This window comes from Neovison vison, chromosome 11, assembly GCF_020171115.1.
Source record: "Neovison vison isolate M4711 chromosome 11, ASM_NN_V1, whole genome shotgun sequence".
Classification (NCBI taxonomy): domain Eukaryota; kingdom Metazoa; phylum Chordata; class Mammalia; order Carnivora; family Mustelidae; genus Neogale; species Neogale vison.
Genome location: NC_058101.1, coordinates 167,159,735 through 167,182,948, shown reverse-complemented (window position 1 = coordinate 167,182,948; position 23,214 = coordinate 167,159,735).

Sequence of the window (23,214 nt, the reverse complement as noted above, 5' to 3'; positions counted from 1 at the left end):
TCCAGCCCCCACCCCACCGATTCCCACAATCAGACCTTTCCTCTTCCTGACAGAGCACCTATCTGCAGAGTCATGTCCTTTCGGGAGGCTGGCCAGTCCCTGGCCCTAGGAGGGAAGACCTGATGCTGCTGAGCAAATTACAGTGCCAACACACCTCTTGCCAGTGATAGGTTTAGGCTCAAGCCTGTGACCTAACACTTCAATAAGAAATGGGAAGAATTATGATGGAGATGTCTGGAAAATATTCATTGTTTTTAAAGAGACACAAAGAAGAAGAATTTCTTCTGTTTCTGCCTCTGGATGTTGTTCTTTCTGGGTGCAATGCTTTTAAGGGCTGCAGACATTTTGCCACCTTGAAGACAAGACTGCCACACTGAGGACAGTAAGGATGGCAAGATAGGGAGGCAGAGCAGGTCTGAGCTGTTAACATCACAGAACTGCCAAATGAATTAGCTGTCTCAGGGCTCATCTTAGCTTGGGGCTGCTTTTATAGGAGGAAAAAAAATCCTTATCATTTGCATTTCGGGTTTCTTTTACCTGCATCCAAAAACACCCTTGTAAACACCGAAATAAAACCTGACAGTTGAACAGGAAACAATTATCGGTTATGACTGAAGAAGTTGTAAAAGATAGCCATCCTGAGGGGGATAGATGGCGGGGTACTAGGAAGAGGCGTCTTTTCAGCTGGTACCCCAAAGTGAGCTGATTACCTACCAAAGAACTCTGATCACCCATGAAATCAGCCTGAGATCAGAATTATACACGTCTGGATATCTACAGGGGCAGAAGACACCAGTGAGCAGGTAAAGCGGTATGGGAATGGAGGACTGATATCAGAAGATAAACAAAAGGGGGAGGGAGCCACCAGAGGCGACTGGTGGGAAAGTAATACCCCAATACGAGCGAGAGTGCCCTGCGTCTGGGGACCAACATTAACTTGGAGACTGGTTGAAAGCACTCCAAAAGAGCAAAGGATCATGGGGGGAAATTGTGGGAATCAGGGCGGCTAGGGACAGGGGCTTAAGTCCCCGGTCCCAGAAGGCCTCCCCGGCGTGGAGGCAGAGAGAGTGCGGCGGAGAAACCAGATCTGGTCCCTAAGCTGCCAGCGCGCCCCAGAGCGCATGGGTTCCGGCTCCTGTGAGGGGATGGGAGCTGCGCCGGTCTGAAGAACACACGATAGCCCTACCACAAAGCTTGAGATGCGCGCGCACGTGCCTCGAGCTCTCCTGGGATACTAAGGCCCGGGGGCGCTTCTTGACCTGCGCCATTGTTTCAAAGTCTAAGCTGCGTGCTCGCGACTCTTCCCGGACAGAGGCGCGCAAAAGCCCAGCCTGCAGCTTATGGACCAGCGCCCCGTTCTCAGTGCCCCAGACGCACGCCCGACCCACAGCTGCCTCTGAAAAGAGGTGCGCGCAAGCCGGGCACTCCCAGCCCGGACCTGCGGCAAAATCTCAGTGTGTGATCACTGCTTGGAACCTCTCTGGCGGTCAGGAGCTCCCAGACAGCTGCCACTGCCTTGGCTTTGGGGACAAGCAAAAGATCCTGCGCCCCCAGGGTCTGCAACTTGGAACCTGCGCTGCCAGCAGCCAAGGGGGGATTTATTCAGCTTCTGCACCCAGACTGAGGCTTCTTTCTGAGATGGAGATCAGGGTGCGGTTTGATTTCTTTTAATACTACAAAAACCATCAAAGGCGGTCAAGGTGAGAGGAAAAAAAGTGAACAAGCAAAAAAAAAAAAAAACGCCAGAGAACAAAAGTCTGAAAAAAAACCAGTCTCCCCAGAGCCCACACCCTTGAGGGGGGCGGGGGGACTCAACTCAGGAAACATTATTGACTGACAACCCACGTGGCAGGCCCCTCCCCCAGAAAACAAACCAAGGAAAAAAAAAAAAAGGACTACAAGAGAACCACCACTACTTCATAGGAAAACTTGTATTGTTCACTCGTTTCCACTATTCCGGTATATATATATATATATATATATATATATATATATATATATATATATTTATTTTACACATAGGTAATTTTTTAACCTATTTACCACCACAGCGAGCTGCACAGTACATCAAATTCCATAATACCTTTCTAACCTGAACTTTTCGATACATACACCTATGTTTTTCTTTTGCATTTTTATTTTTTGAATTCCTTTTTTTAAAATTGTAGTTTAGTTTAGTCTAGTATATTCCTTTTTATTTTTATCCTCTAATATTCATAAAGAGTTAACTTCAAAGTAATCCCCTTTCCCCAATCAATACAACCCCTATAGGTAAACAAATGTTTAATCCCCTTTATCTTAGGAAAGTTGAGTCCTTTAACAAAGATATCAAGATACATCCAGGAAGAATCAAAACAACCTTCCTCGCACACACTGAGAATTTATAAGAATTCTGCCATCTTCTTCCACCAGTGTTTCTGTGTTTTTTGAGTTTGTCCTGATAGCATATAAATTTTACACTTGTGGTTCTTTTTGATGAGGTTCTTTCTTTATTTGCATATATATATTTTTTTTTCTTTTCTTCTTTCTCTTGCCATATAATTGTATCAATCTTTCTATCTCTTTTTGTTTGTCTACTTCATAAATCTTACCTTGGGGCCCATCTGGGCTGAACATTCTCTTTCATCTTCCCTTTCTTTCCTGTCTCTCTCTCTCTCTCTTTTATCTTTTTTCTTCTTCTTTTTCTTCTTTTCCTTTTATTCTTTTTCTTTTTCTATTCTTTTGTCTCTCATTTGGGTGGGGAATCCTGATTGCTCAGAAGTGTTCCAGGGTGCACCTTGACTGCACCAGAGTTGATACATCCAGCTACATTCGTTCAGTCTTCTCCCACCAAAATGACTAGGAGGAGGAATGCCCAAAAGAAGAAAAATACAGAGGATGGAACTTCTGCAACAGAGCTAACGGCTATCAACATAGACAATATGTCGGAAAGAGAATTCAGGGTAACAATTATCCAGGCAATAGCTAGGTTGGAGAAAGCCATGGATGACCAAACAGAATTGATTAGGGCCAAAATGAAAGCGAACAGACAGGATGTTCACAATGTTAGGGTGGAGCTTAAAGCTACCAGGGAGGAGGTCCACAATGCTCTCAATGAGTTCCAATCTAATCTAAACTCTCTCAAAGCTAGGGTAACTAAGACAGAAGATAGAATTAGTGATCTGGAAGACAAACAGATAGAGAGAAAGGATCAGGAGGAAGCCTGGAACAAACAGCTTAGATCCCACGAAAGTAGAATCAGGGAAATAAATGATGCCATGAAGGGTTCCAACGTCAGAATTATTGGAATTCCTGAAGGGGAGGAGAAAGAAAGAAGTCTAGAATATATCGTGGAACAAGTCCTTCATCAAAACTTTCCGAATCTCGCGAATGAAACCAGCGTTCATGTACTAGAGGCTGAACGTTCTCCACCCAAGATTATACACTCCAAAAAAACATCACGACACCTGATATTCAAATTGAGGAATTATAATTGTAGGTATAATCTCTTGAAAGCTGCCAGGGCAAAGAGGCTCCTTACTTACAGAGGGAAGCCCATCAGAATAACGTCAGACCTGTCCACAGAGACCTGGCAAGCCAGAAGAGGCTGGCAAGATATATTCAGGGCACTAAATGAGAAGAACATGCAGCCAAGAATACTTTATCCAGCAAGACTGACATTCAAAATGGATGGAGAGATAAAGAATTTCCAAAACCGGCAAGGCTTAAAAGACTATGCAACCACCAAGCTGATACTGCAGGAAATATTAAGGGGGGTTTTATAAAAGAGGAAAAATCCCAAGAATAGCATTGAACAGAAATATAGAGACAGTCTACAGAAAGAAAGACTTCAAAGGTAACTCGATGTCAATAAAAACGTATCTATCAATAATCACTCTCAATGTGAAGGGCCTAAATGCACCCATAAAATGGCACAGGGTTGCAGATTGGATAAAACGACAGGACCCATCCATATGCTGTCTACAAGAGACCCATTTTGAACCTAAAGATACACGCAGACTGAAAGTGAAGGGGTGGAGAAGCATCTTTCATGCCAATGGGACAGAAAAGAAGGCTGGGGTAGCGATTGTCATATCAGATAAATTAGACTTCAAACTAAAGACTGTAGTCAGAGATACAGAAGGACACTACATAATCCTTAAAGGGACTATCCACCAAGATGATCTAACAATTTGAAATATCTATGCTCCCAATATGGGAGCAGCCAATTACTTAAGAAAACTGTTAATCAAGATAAAGAGTCATATTGATATGAATACACTAATCGTAGGAGATCTTAACACACCACTTTCAGAATTAGACAGATCATCGAAGCAGAAAATCAATAAAGAAACAAGAGCATTGAATGACACATTGGATCAGATGGACCTCATAGATATATACAGAACATTTCACTCTAAAACAACAGAATACTCATTCTTCTCAAGTGCACACAGAACCTTCTCCAGAATAGACCACATACTGGATCACAAACCAGGACTCAACCGATACCAAAAGACTGAGATTATTCCCTGTTTGAAACTGGAGCTCAATCACAAGGAAAAGTTCCGAAGGAACTCAAACACCTGGAAGCTAAAGACCACCTTGCTTAAGAATGCTTGGAGCAACCAGGAGATCAAAGAAGAACTGAAACAATTCATGGAAACCAATGAGAATGAAGACACTTCGGTCCAAAACATATGTGATACAGCAATGGCAGTCCTACGGGGAAAATATATAGCCATCCAAGGCTTGCTCAAAAAAATTGAAAAATCCAGAACACACCAGCTGTCTCTACACCTTAAAGAACTGGAGGATCAACAACAAATCAAACCAACTCCACACATAAGAAGGGAAATCATCAAGATTAGAGCTGATTTCAATGAGGGAGAAACCAGAGATACAGTAGAACGTTTCAATGAAACTAGAAGCTGGTTTTTTTAAAGATTCAATAAGATCGATAAGCCACTGGCCACACTAATCTGAAAGAAAAGATAGAAATCCCAAATTCATAAAATTATGAATGAAAAGGGAGAGATCACAACTAACGCCAAGGAAGTAGAAACAATCCTCAGAAGTTATTACGAACAGTTATATGCCAATAAGCTTAGCAACCTAGATGAAATGGATGCATTCCTGGAAAAATATAAACTACCAAAATTGAACCAGGAAGAAATCGACAACCTGAATAGACCGATATCTAATAACAAGATTGAATCAGTGATCAAAAACCTCCCAAAAAACAAGAGCCCAAGACCTGACGGATTCCCTGGGGAATTCTACCAAACCTTCCAAGAAGATAACACCTATTCTCCTGAAGCTGCTTCAAAAAATTGAAGCAGAAGGAAAACTTCCAGACTCTTTCTATGAAGCCAGCATTACCCTGATCCCCAAACCAGGCAAGGACCCTACCAAAAAGGAGAATTTCAGACCAATATCACTGATGAATAAGGATGCTAAGATTCTCAACAAGATCCTAGCCAACAGGATCCAACAGCACATTAAAAAGATTATCCACCATGATCAGGTGGGATTCATCCCTGGGCTACAAGGATGGTTCAACATTCGCAAATCAATCAATGTGATACAACAAATTAATATGAGAAGAGAGAAGAACCACATGGTCCTCTCAATTGATGCAGAAAAAGCATTTGACAAAATCCAACATCCGTTCCTGATTAAAACGCTTCAAAGTATAGGGATAGAGGGACATTCCTGAACCTCTAAATCTATCTATGAATGACCCACAGCAAATATCATCCTCAATGGGAAAAAGTTTGCAGCCTTCCCATTGAGATCAGGAACAAGACAAGGATGCCCACTTTCACCACTCTTGTTCAACATAGTATTAGAAGTCCTAGCAACAGCAATCAGAAAACAGAGAGAAATAAAAGGTATCCAAATTGGTAATGAAGAAGTCAAACTCGCTCTCTTTGCAGATGACATGATTCTTTATATGGAAAACCCAAAAAACTCCACCCCCAAACTACTAGAACTCATACAGCAATTCAGCAAAGTGGCAGGATACAAAGGCAATGTGCAGAAATCCGTGGCTTTCTTATACACTAACAATGAAAATACAGAAAGGGAAATTAGAAAATCGATTCCATTTACTATAGCACCAAGAACCATAAGATACCTTGGAATAAACCTAACTAAAGAGGTAAAGGATCTGTACTTGAGGAACTATAGAACACTCATGAAAGAAATTGAAGAAGACACAAATAGATGGAAGACCATTCCATGCTCTTGGATTGGAAGAATAAACATTGTTAAAATGTCTATACTGCCTAGAGCAATCTATACTTTTAAAGCCATTCCGATCAAAATTCCACCGGTATTCTTCAAAGATCTGGAGCAAATAATCCTAAAATTTGTATGGAATCAGAAGAGACCCCGAATCGCTAAGGAAATGTTGAAAAACAAAAATAAAGCTGGCGGCATCACCTTACCTGATTTCAAGCTTTATTACAAAGCTGTGATCACCAAGACAGCATGGTACTGGCATAAAAATAGACACATAGACCAGTGGAACAGAGTAGAGAGCCCTGATATGGATCCTCAACTCTATGGTCAATTAATCTTTGACAAAACAGGAAAAATATACAGTGGAAAAAAGACAGTCTCTTCAATAAATGGTGCTGGGAAAACTGGACAGCTATATGTAGAAGAATGAAACTCGACCATTCTCTTACACCGTACACAAAGATCAACTCAAAATGGATAAAAGACCTCAACGTGAGACAGGAATCTCTCAGAATCTTAGAGGAGAACATAGGCAGTAATATCTTTGATATCAGACACAGCAACTTCTTTCAAGATACGTCTCCAAAGGCAAAGGAAACATAAGCGAAAATAAACTTCTGGGACTTCATCAAAATCAAAAGCTTCTGCAGAGCAAAGGAAACAGTCAAAATAAAACAAAGAGGCAACCCACGGAATGGGAGAAGATATTTGCAAATGACAGTACAGACAAAAGGTTGATATCCAGGTTCTATAATGAACTCCTCAAACTCAACCCACACGAAACAGACAAACACATCAAAAAATGGGAAGAAGATATGAACAGACACTTCTCCAATCAAGACATACAAATGGCTATCAGACATATGAAAAAATGCTCATCATTATTAGCCCTCAGGGAGATTCAAATTGAAACCACATTGAGATATGACCTTACACCAGTTAGAATGGCCAAAATTAACAAAACAGGAAACAACATGTGTTGGAGAGGATGTGGAGAAAGGGGAACCCTCTTCCACTGTTGGTGGGAATGCAAGTTGGTGCAGCCTCTTTGGAGAACAGTGTGGAGATTCCTCAAGAAATTAAAAATAGAGCTTCCCTACGACCCTGCAATTGCACTCCTGGGTATTTACCCCAAAGATACAGATGTCGTGAAAAGAAGGGCCATCTGTACCCCAATGTTTATAGCAGCAATGTCCACAGTCCCCAAACTATGGGAAGAACCAAGATGCCCTTCAACGGATGAATGGATAAGGAAGATGTGGTCCATATACACTATGGAGTATTATGCCTCCATCAGAAAGGATGAATACCCAACTTTAGTAGCAATATGGATGGGACTGGAAGAATTTATGCAGAGTGAAATAAGTCAAGCAGAGAGAGTCAATTATCATATGGTTTCACTTATTTGTGGAGCATAACAAATTGCATGGAGGACAAGGGGCGTTAGAGAGGAGTAGGGAATTTGGATAAATTGGAAGGGGAGGTGAACCATGAGAGTCTATGGACTCTGAAAAACAGTCTGAGGGGTTTGAAGTGGCGGGTGGTGGGAGGTTGGGGTACGAGGTGGTGGGTATTATAGAGGGCACGGCTTGCATGGAGCACTGGGTGTTGTGAAAAAATAATGAATACTGTTTTTCTGAAAATAAATAAATTGCGAAAGAAAAAAAAATAAAAAATAAATAAAAATTAAAAATTAAAAATAAAAAAAAAGTTTATTACAGAAAATGCAATAAGAGCTAGTTCTATCTATGCTATTTTGGCAACTCTAAAAATATAAAGCCTCTAACAACTAGAAGAAATGTGTTTGCACGCCTGGATGATAGAAATGTCCATATCCGAATCCAAGGAACATGGGATTGCGACTATTTCTTAGAAAAATGAAATCATCTTCGATGATCTGGGTGGTTCCTAAATCTAATGACTGTCTTCTATTTATAAAAGACAGAAGAGGAGAAGACACGGAGAAGGCCATGTAAAAATGGAGGCAGAGATTGGAGTCATTTAGCCATAAGCCAAGTGATCCCTGGAGCCACCAGAAGCTAGAAGAAACAAGGAAGGATTCTGTCAGGGGGTTGTCCAGAGGGAGCACCAACACCTTGATTTTAGACTTCTGAACTTAAGAAATCAGAAAATAAATGTCTGTTATTTTAAGCCACCTTGTTTGTGGTACTTTGTTGTAGCAGCCCTGGAAAATGAATACCACCAGATGCTGGAGACAACCCAGTGTCACTGTCTAGCAAGATCAGAATGACCAATATTGATTATAAGACCTTGAAAAAATAAACATTCAAGAATCCAAAATGATACTCAAAAGAATGCTTTGTGATGCTCTAGGTGGGTGTTTCCAGTAGAAAACATAGCGTGTACTCTTGACGATTTGGAGCAGGGTTGGGTTTTTGTTTGTTTGCTTTTGTTTTTGTTTTTAGCTTATTTATTTGAAAGAGAGAGTGAGAGAAGGGGGAGGGGTGGGTAAATGGAGGGGATAGGGGCAGAGGGAGAAGAAGAAGCAGTCTCCCCACTGAGCAGGGAGCCCCATCTTGTCTCTAGGCTGATTATCATCCAAGGACCCTGGGATCAGGACTTGAGCTGAAGGCACGTGCTTAATGGACTAAGTCACCCAGGCCCCCCTGGGTGGGCAATTTTTTAAAAAGAAGAGAATGTGAGAGCTCCAGATGGCTAAGACCCTTTCTCAGTAACAAATGGGGAACCTGATCTGAACTGGCTATGTGTTTCACGATTCTAACCAGGTAAGAGTGCAGGGCTTTAGAGCTTTATAATTCCTCCCATACATCACATACCAGAAAGGATCATGTTTTCCTGATGACAGAAAGTTGAATTCATGTCTTCAGGAAGACAGAGCCCAAGAGATCAGGACTGAGTGAGGAAAATGAGAGACCAAAAGTTCCCAAAGAATGAGAGAAACACTTACCAATTCTTGATGTTGTCTGCAGGAGAATTTCAGATTTTGTTCTGTTTTGTTTTTGTATCCAGTTTACATATATTCAAACCAAACACATATTTACTGAACAAGTCATACCATTAAGCTGTGATGACCATAGTTTTCTAATTCCCATTCTTTTCTATTTTGCAGAAAATTGTTGTTTCAAGGGCCATGTGAAAACTGCAACTCCTGCTGTTATTGATGTTAAATACTTATCAAACAATTCTACCATTCCTCATTGTTGGGCTTATACCCAGCACAGGGTCAGGGTCAGCAGTCAATCACTATTTGTGGAATAAACAAAATCATTCATTTCTTAATATCTCCATGAGCATTATTAAGGAATGTTGTTTAGTACAATGTTTTCAATTTAACTAATGTGTTATGAGTCCAAATGTTAAAATTCTACCCTTCTTCCCTCAGAAATCTTTCTAAAATATAAACAGATCTCCCTGTCTTCTTAAAGAGATTATTCATTGTTTATGAAACCACATCGTTCCCACCCATCCACTGTGATTCCCTTCAACTCCTCTTACAGGGGTGTTGCTACCAGACACAAAGGAGAAATGCCTGGTAGATCTTCCCCACCTAATTTTAACCATTTCTTGACCCCAAATTCAGTCTCTGCAATCAGAGATCATTTATTTACCTTTTGAACATCCATATTGGAATGTTTCTATATGTTTAGAACTGCCAGTTCTTAGTTTCCAGATAATCTAAAGGTTAAGGTATTTTACTTTCTAGTTGTCACTCATCAGAGTTTTTCAGTTTGGAAGGATTTGGGGTTTCTTCAGGTTGACTAAATTATCCTGTGCCTGCACATCAGTCCAGTTTTCATGATTATTCTATTAATTTTAATATGTGTGAAAATTTAACTTTTTTTCCCAATTAATTTATTTTCAGAAAAACAGTATTCATTATTTTTTCACCACACCCAGTGCTCCATGCAAGCTGTGCCCTCTATAATACCCACCACCTGGTACCCCAACCTCCCACCCCCCCCGCCACTTCAAACCCCTCAGACTGATTTTCAGAGTCCATAGTCTCTCATGGTTCACCTCCCCTTCGAATTTACCCAAATTCCCTACTCCTCTCTAACGCCCCTTGTCCTCCATGCTATTGGTTATGCTCCACAGATGAGTGAAACGATATGATAATTGACTCCCTCTGCTTGACTTATTTCACTCTGCATAAATTCTTCCAGTCCCGTCCATGTTGCTACAAAAGTTGGATATTCGTCCTTTCTGATGGAGGCATAATACTCCATAGTGCATATGGACCACATCTTCCTTATCCATTCATCCGTTGAAGGGCACCTTGGTTCTTTCCATAGTTTGGCGACTGTGGCCATTGCTGCTATAAACATTGGGGTACAGATGGCCCTACTTTTCACGACATCTGTATCTTTGGGGTAAATACCCAGGAGTGCAATTGCAGGGTCGTAGGGAAGCTCTATTTTTAATTTCTTGAGGAATCTCCACACTGTTCTCCAAAGAGGCTGCACCAACTTGCATTCCCACCAACAGTGGAAGAGGGTTCCCCTTTCTCCATATCCTCTCCAACACATGTTGTTTCCTGTTTTGTTAATTTTGGCCATTCTAACTGGTGTAAGGTGATATCTCAATGTGGTTTTAATTTGAATCTCCCTGAGGGCTAATGATGATGAGCATTTTTTCATGTGTCTGATAGCCATTTGTATGTCTTGATTGGAGAAGTGTCTGTTCATATCTTCTGCCCATTTTTTGATGTGTTTGTCTGTTTCGTGTGGGTTGAGTTTGAGGAGTTCATTATAGATCCTGGATATCAACCTTTTGTCTGTACTGTCATTTGCAAATATCTTCTCCCATTCCGTGGGATGCCTCTTTGTTTTTTGACTATTTCCTTTGCTGTGCAGAAGCTTTTGATTTTGATGAAGTCCCAGAAGTTTATTTTCGTTTTTGTTTCCTTTGCCTTTGGAGACGTATCTTGAAAGAAGTTGCTGTGGCTGATATCAAAGAGATTACCGCCTATGTTCTCCTCTAAAATTCTGATAGATTCCTGTCTCACGTTGAGGTCTTTTATCCATTTTGAGTTGATCTTTGTGTACGGTGTAAGAGAATGGTCGAGTTTCATTCTTCTACATATAGCTGTCCAGTTTTCCCAGCACCATTTATTGAAGAGACTGTCTTTTTTCCACTGTATGATTTTTCCTGTTTTGTCAAAGATTAATTGACCATAGAGTTGAGGGTCCATATATGGGCTCTCTACTCTGTTCCACTGGTCTATGTGTCTGTTTTTATGCCAGTACCATGCTGTCTTGGTGATCACAGCTTTGTAATAAAGCTTGAAATCAGGTAAGGTGATGCCGCCAGCTTTATTTTTGTTTCTCAACATTTCCTTAGCGATTCGGGGTCTCTTCTGATTCCATACAAATTTTAGGATCATTTGCTCCAGCTCTTTGAAGAATGCCGGTGGAATTTTGATCGGAATGGCATTAAAAGTATAGATTGCTCTAGGCAGTATAGACATTTTAACGATGTTTATTCTTCCAATCCAAGAGCATGGAATGGTCTTCCATCTATTTGTGTCTTCTTCAATTTCTTTCATGAGTGTTCTGTAGTTCCTCGAGTACAGATCCTTTACTTCATTGGATAGGTTTATTCCCAGGTATCTTATGGTTGTGGTGCTATAGTAAATGGAATCGATTCTCTAATTTCCCTTTCTGTATTTTCATTGTTAAGGTATAAGAAAGCCACTGATTTCTGCACATTGACTTTGTATCCTGCCTCGTTGCTGAATTGCTGTATGAGTTCTAGTAGTCATTAGTCCTCAGGGAGATTCAAATTAAAACCACATTGAGATATCACCTTACACCAGTTAGATTGGCCAAAATTAACAAAACAGGAAACAACATGTGTTGGAGAGGATGTGGAGAAAGGGGAACCCTCTTCCACTGTTGGTGGGAATGCAAGTTGGTGCAGCCTCTTTGGAGAACAGTGTGGAGATTCCTCAGGAATTTAAAAATAGATCTTCCCTATGACCCTGCAATTGCACTCCTGGGTATTTACCCCAAAAATACAGATGTCGTGAAGAGAAGGGCCATCTGTACCCCAATGTTTATAGCAGCAATGGCCACAGTCGCCAAACTATGGAAAGAACCAAGATGCCCTTCAACGGATGAATGGATAAGGAAGATGTGGTCCATATACACTATGGAGTATTATGCCTCCATCAGAAAGGACGAATACCCAACTTTTGTAGCAACATGGACGGGACTGGAAGAGATTATGCTGAGTGAAATAAGTCAAGCAGAGTGAGTCAATTATTATATGCTTTCATTTATTTGTGCAGCATAACAAATAGCATGGAGGACTAGGGACATTAGAGAGGAGTAGGGAATTTGGGTAAATTTGAAGGGGAGGTGAACCATGAGAGACTATGGACTCTGAAAAACAATCTGAGGGGTTTGAAGTGGCGGGGGGTTGGAGGTTGCGGTACCAGGTAGTGTGTATTATATAGGGCATGGCTTGCATGGAGCACTTGGTGTGGTGAAAAAATAATGAATAATGTTTTTCTGAAAATAAATAAATTGAAAAAAAATCTCCAAACAAACAAAAGCCCAGGGCCAGACAGCTTCCCAGGGGAATTCTACCAAACATTTAAAGAAGAACTAATTCCTATTCTCCTGAAAATGTTCCAAAAAACAGTAATGGAAGGAAGACTTCCATACTCATTTTATGACGCCAGCATTACCTTGATCCCAAAACCAGACAAGGATACCATCAAAAAAGAGAGCTATAGACCAATATCCTTGATGAACACAGATGCGAAAATTCTCACCAAAATACTAGCCAATAGGGTTCAACAGTACATTAAAAGGATTATTCACCACGACCAAGTGGGATTTATCCCAGGGCTGCAAGGTTGGTTCAACATCCGCAAATCAGTCAATGTGATGCAACACATCAATAAAAGAAAGAACAAGAACCATATGATACTCTCGATAGATGCTGAAAAAGCATTTGACAAAGTACAGCATCCCTTCCTGATCAAAACTCTTCAAAGTGTAGGGCCTGAGGGCACATACCTCTATATCATCAAAGCCATCTATGAAAAACCCACCACAAATATCATCCTCAATGGAGAAAAACTGAAAGCTTTTCCGCTAAGGTCAGGAACACAGCAGGGTTGTCCATTATCATCACTGCTATTCAACATAGTACTAGAAGTCCTAGCCTCAGCAATCAAACAACAAAAGGAAATTAAAGGCATCCAAATCGGCAAAGAAGAAGTCAAATTATCACTCTTCGCAGATGATATGATAGTCTATGTCGAAAACCCCAAAAGACTCCACTCCAAAACTGCTAGAACTTGTACAGGAATTCAGTAAAGTGTCAGGATATAAGATCAATGCACAGAAATCAGTTGCATTTCTCTACACCAACAAGACAGAAGAAAGAGAAATTAAGGAATCAATCCCATTTACAATTGCACCCCAAACCATAAGATACCTAGGAATAAACCTAACCAAAGAGGCTACGAATCTATACTCAGAAAACTATAAAGTACGCATGAAAGAAATTGAGGAAGACACAAAGAAATGGAAAAGTGTTCCATGCTCCTGGATGGGAAGAATAAATATTGTGAAAATGTCTATGCTACCTAAAGCAATCTACACATTTAATGCTATTCCTATCAAAGTACCATCCATCTTTTTCAAAGAAATGGAACAAATAATCTTTAAATTTATATGGAACCAGAAAAGACCTCAAATAGCCAAAGGAATATTGAAAAAGAAAGCCAAAGTTGGTGGCATCACAATTCCGGACTTCAAGCTCTATTACAAAGCTGTCATCATCAAGACAGCATGGTACTGGCACAAAAACAGACACATAGATCAATGGAACAGAATAGAGAGCCCAGAAATAGACCCTCAATTCTATGGTCAACTAATCTTTGACAAAGCAGGAAAGAATGCCCAATGGAAAAAAGACAGCCTCTTCAATAAATGGTGTTGGGAAAATAGGACAGCCACATGCAGAAAAATGAAATTGGACCATTTCCTTACACCACACACAAAAATAGACTCAAAATGGATGAGGGACCTCAATGTGAGAAAGGAATCCATCCAAATCCTTGAGGAGAACACAGGCAGCAACCTCTTCGACCTCAGCTGCAGCAACATCTTCCTAGGAACATCGCCAAATGCAAGCTAAGCAAAGGCAAAAATAAACTATTCGGATTTCATCAAGATCAAAAGCTTTTGCACAGCTAAGGAAACAGTTAACAAAATCAAAAGACAACTGACAGAATGGGAGAAGATATTTGCAAACGACATATCAGATAAAGGACTACTGTCCAAAATCTATAAAGAACTTAACAAACTCAACACCCAAAGAACAAATAATCCAATCAAGAAATGGGCAGAGGACATGAACCGACGTTTCTGCAAAGAAGACATCCAGATGGCCAACAGACACATGAAAAAGTGCTCCATATCATTCGGCATCAGGGAAATACAAATCAAAACCACAGTGAGATATCACCCCACACCAGTCAGAATGGCTAAAATCAACAAGTCAGGAAATGAAAGATGCTGGTGAGGATGCGGAGAAAGGGGAACCCTCCTACACTGTTGGTGGGAATGCAAGCTGGTGCAACCACTCTGGAAAACAGCATGGAGGTTCCTCAAAATGTTGAAAATAGAACTGCCCTATGACCTAGCAATTGCACTACTGGGTATTTACCCTAAAGATACAAACGTAGTGATCCAAAGGGGCACATGCACCCAAATGTTTATAGCAGCAATGTCCACAATAATCAAACTATGGAAAGAACCTAGATGTCCATCAACAGATGAATGGATCAAGAAGATGTGGAATATATACACAATGGAATACTATGCAGCCATCAAAAGAAACGAAATCTTGCCATTTGCGACTACATGGATGGAACTAGAGCGTATCATGCTTAGCGAAATAAGTCAAGCAGAGAAAGACAACTATCATATGATCTCCCTGATATGAGGAAGTGGTGATGCAACATGGGGCTTAAGTATGTAGGAGAAGAATCCATGAAACAAGATGGGATAGGGAGGGAGACAAACCATAAGTAACTCTTAATCTCACAAAACAAACTGTGGGTTGCTGGGGGAGGGGGTTGGGAGAAGGTAGGGTTATGGACATTGGGGAGGGTATGTGTTTTTTGGTAATTTGGAAGGGGAGGTGAACCATGAGAGACTATGGACTCTGAAAAACAATCTGAGGGGTTTGAAGTGGCGGGGGGGTGGGAGGTTGGGGGTACCAGGTGGTGGGTATTATAGAGGGCATGGCTTTCATGGAGCACTGGGTGTGGTGAAAAAATAATGAATCTTGTTTTTCTGAAAATAAATAAATTGGAAAAAGAATAAAATAAATAAAAAATAAAGCTTTCAAATACCTAAAAAAAAGTACATGGAAGGAAATGAAAATGAAAACATGACTGTTCATAACCTTTGGGATACAACAAAGGCAGTCTCAAAAAAGAAATTTATTGCAATATAGATATACTTCAAGAGTAAGAAAACTCTCATCAAATATACACCCTAACCTTACAGATAGAGGAGCAAAACAATAAGCATTAAATAAAGCCAAACACCAGCAAAGAGGAAAATAATAAAAACAAATTGAGCATAACTAAATGAATAGAAGCAAAAAACTAAAAATTTGCTTTGAAAAAATTCATAATATTGATAAATACCTGCCCAGATTCATAAAAAGTAAATGAGAAAGGACCCAAATAAATAAAATAATGAACAAAGAAGAGAAACCACAACCAACATCATAGAAATACAATCATAAGACACTATTATCATAATATATCATAATATCACAATATTATAAAATATTATGAAAAAATATATGCCAACAACCTGGGAAATATGGAAGATATAGATAAATTTCTGGACAGACACAAACTACCAAAATTGAAAAAGGAAAAATAGAAAAGTTGAACATAACCAATAGCTAAGGGAGAAATTGAATCATTAATCAAAAATCTCCCCACAATGACAGCAACAATAACAGCAACAACAAAAAGAAGATTTCTTTTCACAAAAGAAACATCCCAACAAACAAAATTCTAGGGACAGATGGTTTCCCAGGGAAATTCTATGAATGATTTAAAGAGATTTTATAGCTAACCATAAACTGTTGCAAAGAATAGAAATGGAAGAAAATTTCCGAGCTCATTCTACAAGGCCATAATTACCGTGATTCCAAAACCAGATACTTACCGCACTAGAAGGCAATTACAGGTCAATATCCCTAATGAAAATGGATGCAAGAATTCTCACTGGGGTGTCTGTGTGGCTCAGTGGATTAAAGTCTCTGCCTTCAGCTCAGGTCATGATATCAGGTCATGATATCAGGGTGCTGGGATCAAGCCGCACATTGGGCTCTCTGCTCCATGGGGAGCCTGTTTCCGCCTCTCTCTCTGCCTGCCTCTCTGCCTACTTGTGATCTCTCTCTCTGTCAAATAAATAGTTAAAATCTTTAAAATAAAAAAAAAATCTCAGTAAAATACTAGCAAATTTATTCCAATAGTACATTAAGAGACTTTTTGACCATGATCCTGGGATTTATTCCTGGACTTAAGGAATGGCTCAGTATTCTAAATTCAAGCCACATAATACAGCACATAACTAAAAGAAAAGAACCCTGTGATACTATCAATAGAATCAGAAAAAGCATTTGACAAAATAGAGCATCCACTCTTAACTTTTAAAAAAAGTAGGTACAGAGGGGACAAACATCAAAATCATAAAGATCATATATGAAAGATCCACAGCTAATATCATCCTCAAATGGGAAAAATAAGACCTTTTACTCTATGATCAGAATCAAGAAGGGGATGTCCACGTTCACAATTTATATTGAACATAGTAATGGAGAACTTAGCCTCAGCAACCAGACAACAAAAAGAAATAAAAGGCATCAAATTTTACATGGAAGAGGTCAAGCTTCCACTACTTGCTGATGACATCTTATTGTATGTAGACAATCAGAAAGATGCCATCCAGGAAAAAGAAAAAAAAAGATGCCATCCATAATTTACTAGAATTAATACATGAATTCAGTGAAGTAACAGGATATAAGTCAATATAAAGGAATACATTGGATTTCTATATGTCAAAAATAAAGCAGCAGTAAAAGAAATAAATGGATTGAGTCCACTTGCAATTGCACACAAAACAGAATACTTGAGAATCAATCTAATTCAAGAGGCAAAATACCTTTACTCAGAAAACTGTAGAACACTCACTAAAGAAGTTAAAGTGGATACAAAAAAATGGAAAACTTTCCATACACATGGATTGGGAAAAAAAAAGTTACAATGTCTGTATTACCCAAGACATTTACACACTTATTGTAATCCCTATCAAAATACCACCAGCAATTTTCAACAGAGATAGAACAAATGATTTTATATTTTTTATTGAACCAAAAAATATTCCAGATAGCCAAAGCTATCTAAAAAGAAAACAAATGCTGGAGGCATCCCAATTCCTATTCAAGCTATCTTACACAACTATAATCAAGAAAGGATGATACTGGCACAAAAACAGACACATAGATCAATGGAACAGATTAGAAAATCCAGAAACAATGTTTATTCTTCTGATCCAAGAGCATGGAATGGTCTTCCATCAATTTGTGTCTTCTTCAATTTCTTTCATGAGTGTTCTGTAGTTCCTCAAGTACAGATCCTTTACCTCTTTAGTTACGTTTACTCCCAGGTATCTTATGGTACTTGGTGCTATAGTAAATGGAATCGATTCTCTAATTTCCCTTTCTGTATTTTCATTGTTAGTGTATAAGAAAGCCACTGATTTCTGCACATTGACTTTGTATCCTGCCACGTTGCTGAATTGCTGTATGAGTTCTAGTAGTTTGGGGGTGGAGTCTTTTGGGTTTTCCATATAAAGAATCATGTCATCTGCAAAGAGAGAGAGAATAAACATTGTTAAAATGTCTATACTGCCTAGAGCAATCTATACTTTTAATGCCATTCCGATCAAAATTCCACCGGCATTCTTCAAAGAGCTGGAGCAAATAATCCTAAAATTTGTATGGAATCAGAAGAGACACCAAATCGCTAAGGAAATGTTGAAAAACAAAAATAAAGCTGGCGGCATTACCTTACCAGATTTCAAGCTTTATTACAAAGCTGTGATTATCAAGACAGCATGGTACTGGCATAAAAACAGACACATAGACCAGTGGAACAGAGTAGAGAGCCCATATATGGACCCTCAACTCTATGGTCAATTAATCTTTGACAAAACAGGAAAAATATACAGTGGAAAAAAGACAGTCTCTTCAATAAATGGTGCTGGGAAAACTGGACACCTATATGTAGAAGAATGAAACTCGACCATTCTCTTACACCGTACACAAAGATCAACTCAAAATGGATAAAAGACCTCACCGTGAGATAGGAATCCATCAGAATCCTAGAGGAGAACATAGGCAGTAATCTCTTTGATATCAGCCACAGCAACTTCTTTCAAGATACGTCTCCAAAGGCAAAGGAAACAAAAGCGAAAATAAACTTCTGGGACTTCATCAAAATCAAAAGCTTCTGCACAGCAAAGGAAACAGTCAAAATAAAACAAAGAGGCAACCCACGGAATGGGAGAAGATATTTGCAAATGACAGTACAGACAAAAGGTTGATATCCAGGATCTATAATGAACTCCTCAAACTCAACTCACACGAAACAGGCAAACACATCAAAAAATGGGCAGAATAGAGGGCACGGCTTGCATGGAGCACTGGGTGTGGTGAAAAAATAATGAATAATGTTTTTCTGAAAATAAATTGAAAAAAAAAAAGTGAAAAAATGGGCAGAAGATATGAACAGACACTTCTCCAATCAAGACATACAAATGGCTATCAGATACATGAAAAAATGCTCATCATCATTAGCCCTCAGGGAGATTCAAATGGAAACCACATTGTGATATCACCTTACACCAGTTAGAATGGCCAAAATTAACAAAACAGGAAACAACATGTGTTGGAGAGGATGTGGAGAAAGGGGAACCCTCTTCCACTGTTGGTGGGAATGCAAGTTGGTGCAGCCTCTTTGGAGAACAGTGTGGAGATTCCTCAAGAAACTAAAAATAGAGCTTCCCTATGACCCTGCAATTGCACTCCTGGGTATTTACCCCAAAGACACAGATGTCGCGAAAAGAAGGGCCATCTGTACCCCAATGTTTATAGCAGCAATGGCCACGGTCTCCAAACTCTATGGAAAGAACCAAGATGCCCTTCAACGGATGAATGGATAAGGAAGATGTGGTCCATATGTATATGGAGTATACACTATGGAGTATTATGCCTCCATCAGAAAGGATGAATACCCAACTTTTGTAGCATCATGGACAGGACTGGAAGAGATTATGCTGAGTGAAATAAGTCAAGCAGAGAGAGTCAATTATCATATGGTGTCCCTTATTTGTGGAGCATAACAAATAGCATGGAGGACAAGGGGCATTAGAGAGGAGTAGGGAATTTGGGTAAATTGGAAGGGGCGGTGAACCATGAGAGACTATGGACTCTGAAAAACAATCTGAGGGGTTTGAAGTGGCGGGGGAGTGGGAGGTTGGGGTACGAGGTGGTGGGTATTATAGAGGGCATGGCTTTCATGGAGCACTGGGTGTGGTGAAAAAATAATGAATAATGTTTTTCTGAAAATAAAGAAATTGAAAACAAAAAAGAATATCCAGAAACGTATCCACAACTATATGCTCAGCTTACAGAATGGGGGAAGTTATTTGTAAATGGCATATAGGATATAGAGTTAGTATTCCAAACCTATAAAAAAGCTAACCACATTCAATAGCCAGAAAGAAATCCAGTTTAAAAATGGGCAAAATACATGATTAGACATTTTTCCAAAGAGGACTTAAAGTAATTCAGCTAGTACATGAAAAGATGCTCACCATCACTCATCATCATGGAAATAGGAATCAAATCTACAATGAGATATCACCTCAAAACATTCAGAAAGGCTAAAATTAAGAACATAAGAAACAGTTGTTGGCAAGGATGTGGAGAAAAGGGAAAACTCTTATAATTTTGATGGGAATACAAGCTGATGCAGCCACTCTGGAAAACAGTGTGGAGTGTCCTGAAAAAGATAAAAATAAAACTACACTACAGAACAGTATGTACACTACTCATTATTTACGCAAAGATAAAAAATACTGATTCAAAGAGATATATACACCCCAATGTTTACAACAGCATTTTCAACAACATTCAAATTATGGAATTTGCTCAAATGTCTTTGACTGATACATGGGTAAAAAGAAGTTAAATATTTTTTTAATTTTTTTTTCAATTTCTTGTCAGTGTTCCAGAATTCATTGTTTATGCACCACACCCAGTGCTCCATGCAAAACGTGCCTTCCATAATACCCATCACAAAGCTCACCCAATTTCCCACCCCTCTCCCTTCTAAAACCCTCAGTTTGTTTCCCCAATTCCACAGTATCTCATGGTAAATCTCCCACTCCAATTTACCTAAACTCAATTCTTTTCTCCATCTCCCCATGTCCCCCATGTTTTGCCTTATGCTCCACAAATAAGTGAAACTATATGATAATTGACTCTCTGCTTGACTTATTTCATCAGCATAATTTCTACCAGTCTGGTTCATATTTATACAAAAGTTGGGTATTCATCCTTTCTGATGGAGGCATATTACTTCATAGTATAAATGAACTGCATCTTCTTCATTCATCTGTTGAAGGGCATCTTGGCTCTTTCCACAGTTTGGCGACTGTGGCCATTGCTGCTAAGAACATTGGAGTAGAGAAGGCCCTTCTTTTCACTACATCTGTATCTTTGGGGTAAAAAACCTTTAGTAACAAATGTAGGTTAATAGGAAGCTCTTTTTTAATTTCTTAAGGAATATCTGCACTATTTTCCAAAGTGTCTAAGTGTAAGCGTAAGAGGGAACCTCTTTCTCCATATACTCTCCAACACAAGTTCTTTCCTGGGTTGTTAGTTTTGGCCATTCCAACTGGTGTAAGGTGGTATCTCAATGTGGTTTTGATTTGAATCTTCCTGATGGCTATGAATGATGAACATTTTTTTCATGTGTCTGTTAGCCATTTGTATGTTTTCTTTGGAGAAGTGTCTGTTCATGTTTTCTGCCCAGTTTTGAATATGATTATCAGCTTCATATGTTGAGTTTGAGGAGTTCTTTATAAATTTGGATATCAGTCCTCCATCTGTAGTGTCATTAGCGAATATCTTCTCCCATTCCGTGGGTTGCCCCTTTGTTTGGTTGACTGTTTCCTTTGCTGTGCAGAAACTTTTAATCTTGATGAAGTCCCAAACATTCATTTTCGCCTGTGTTCCCTTTGGCTTTGGAGACATATCTAGAAAGAAGTTGCTGTAGCAGATGTCAGACAGGTTACTGCCTATGTCCTCCTCTAGGATTCTGATGGGTTTGTGCCTCATGTTCAGGTCTTTTATCCATTTCGAGTTTATCTTTGTGTATGGTGTGAGAGAATTGTTGAGTTTCATTCTTCTACACAGAGCTGTCCAATTTTCCTGGCACCATTTATTGAAGAGACTATCTTTTTCCCACTGGATATTTTTTCCTGCTTTGTTGAAGAGCATTTAACCATAGATTTGAGGGTCCCTATCTGGGCTCTGCCCTCTGCTCCACTGGTCTATGTGTCTGTTTTTGTGCCAGTACTGTGCTGTCTTGGTAATCACAATTTTGTAGTAAAGCGTGAAATCAGGCAACGTGATGCCCCGAGCTTTGTTTTTCTTTCTCAACATTTTCTTAGCAATTCATGATCTTTTCTGGTTCCATACAAATTTTAGGAAAATTTGCTCTAGCTCATTGAAAAATGCCAGTGGAATTTTGATCAGAATGCCATTGAAAGTATAGATTGCTCTAGGCAGTATGGACATTTTAACAACGTTTATTCTTCCAATCCATGAGCATGGAATGGTCTTCCATCTTTTTGTGTCTTCTTCAATTTCTTTCATGAGAGTTCTGTAGTTCCTTGAGAACAGACCGTTTACCTTTTTGGTTAGGTTTATTCCCAGGTATCTTATGGTTCTTTGTGCTATAGTAAATGGAATCAATTCTCTAATTTCCATTTCTGTATTTTCATTGTTAGTGTATAGGAAAGCAACTGATTTCTGTGCATTGATTTTGTGTCCTGCCACAGTAATGAATTGCTGTATGTGTTCTAGAAACGTTAGGGTTGAATCATTTGGGTTTTCCATGCAAAGGATCATGTCATCTGCAAAGAGAGAGAGTTTGACTTCTTCAATGCCAATTTGAATACTTTTTATTTTCCGCTGTTGTTTGATTGCTGTTGCTAGGACTTCTAATACTTTGTTAAACAAGAGTGGCAAGAGTGGACATCCTTGTCATGTTCCTGATCTCAAAGGGAAGGGTTTCAACTTTATCCCATTGAGGATGATATTTGGTAAGGGTTTTTCACAGACAGATTTTGTGAAGTTGAATGTTACCTCTATCCCTACACGTTGAAGCATTTTAATCAGGAATGGACACTTTTTCTTGTCAAATGCTTTTTCTACATCAATTTAGAGAACCGTGTGGCTTTTCTCTGTTCTCTTACTGATTCGTTCTATCACACTGATTGATTTGCGAATGTTGAACCACCCTTGCAACCTAAGTATAAATACCACATGGTCATGGAGGATAATATTTCTAATGTACTGTTGGATCCTATTAGCTAGGATCTTGCTGAGAATCTTCGCATCCATATTCATCAGTGATATTGGTCTGAAATTGTCCTTTCTGGTGGTGTCTTTGCCTGGTTTGGGGATCAGGGTAATGCTGGCTTCATAAAAAGTGTCTGGAAGTTTTTCTTCTGCTTCAATTTTTTGAAACAGATTCACGACAATAGGTATTATTTCTTCGTTGAAAGTTTAGTAGAATTGCCCAGGGAATCCGTCAGATCCCAGGCTCTTGTTTTTTGGGAGGTTTTGATCATTGCTTCAATCTCATTACTAGGTATCAGTCTATTT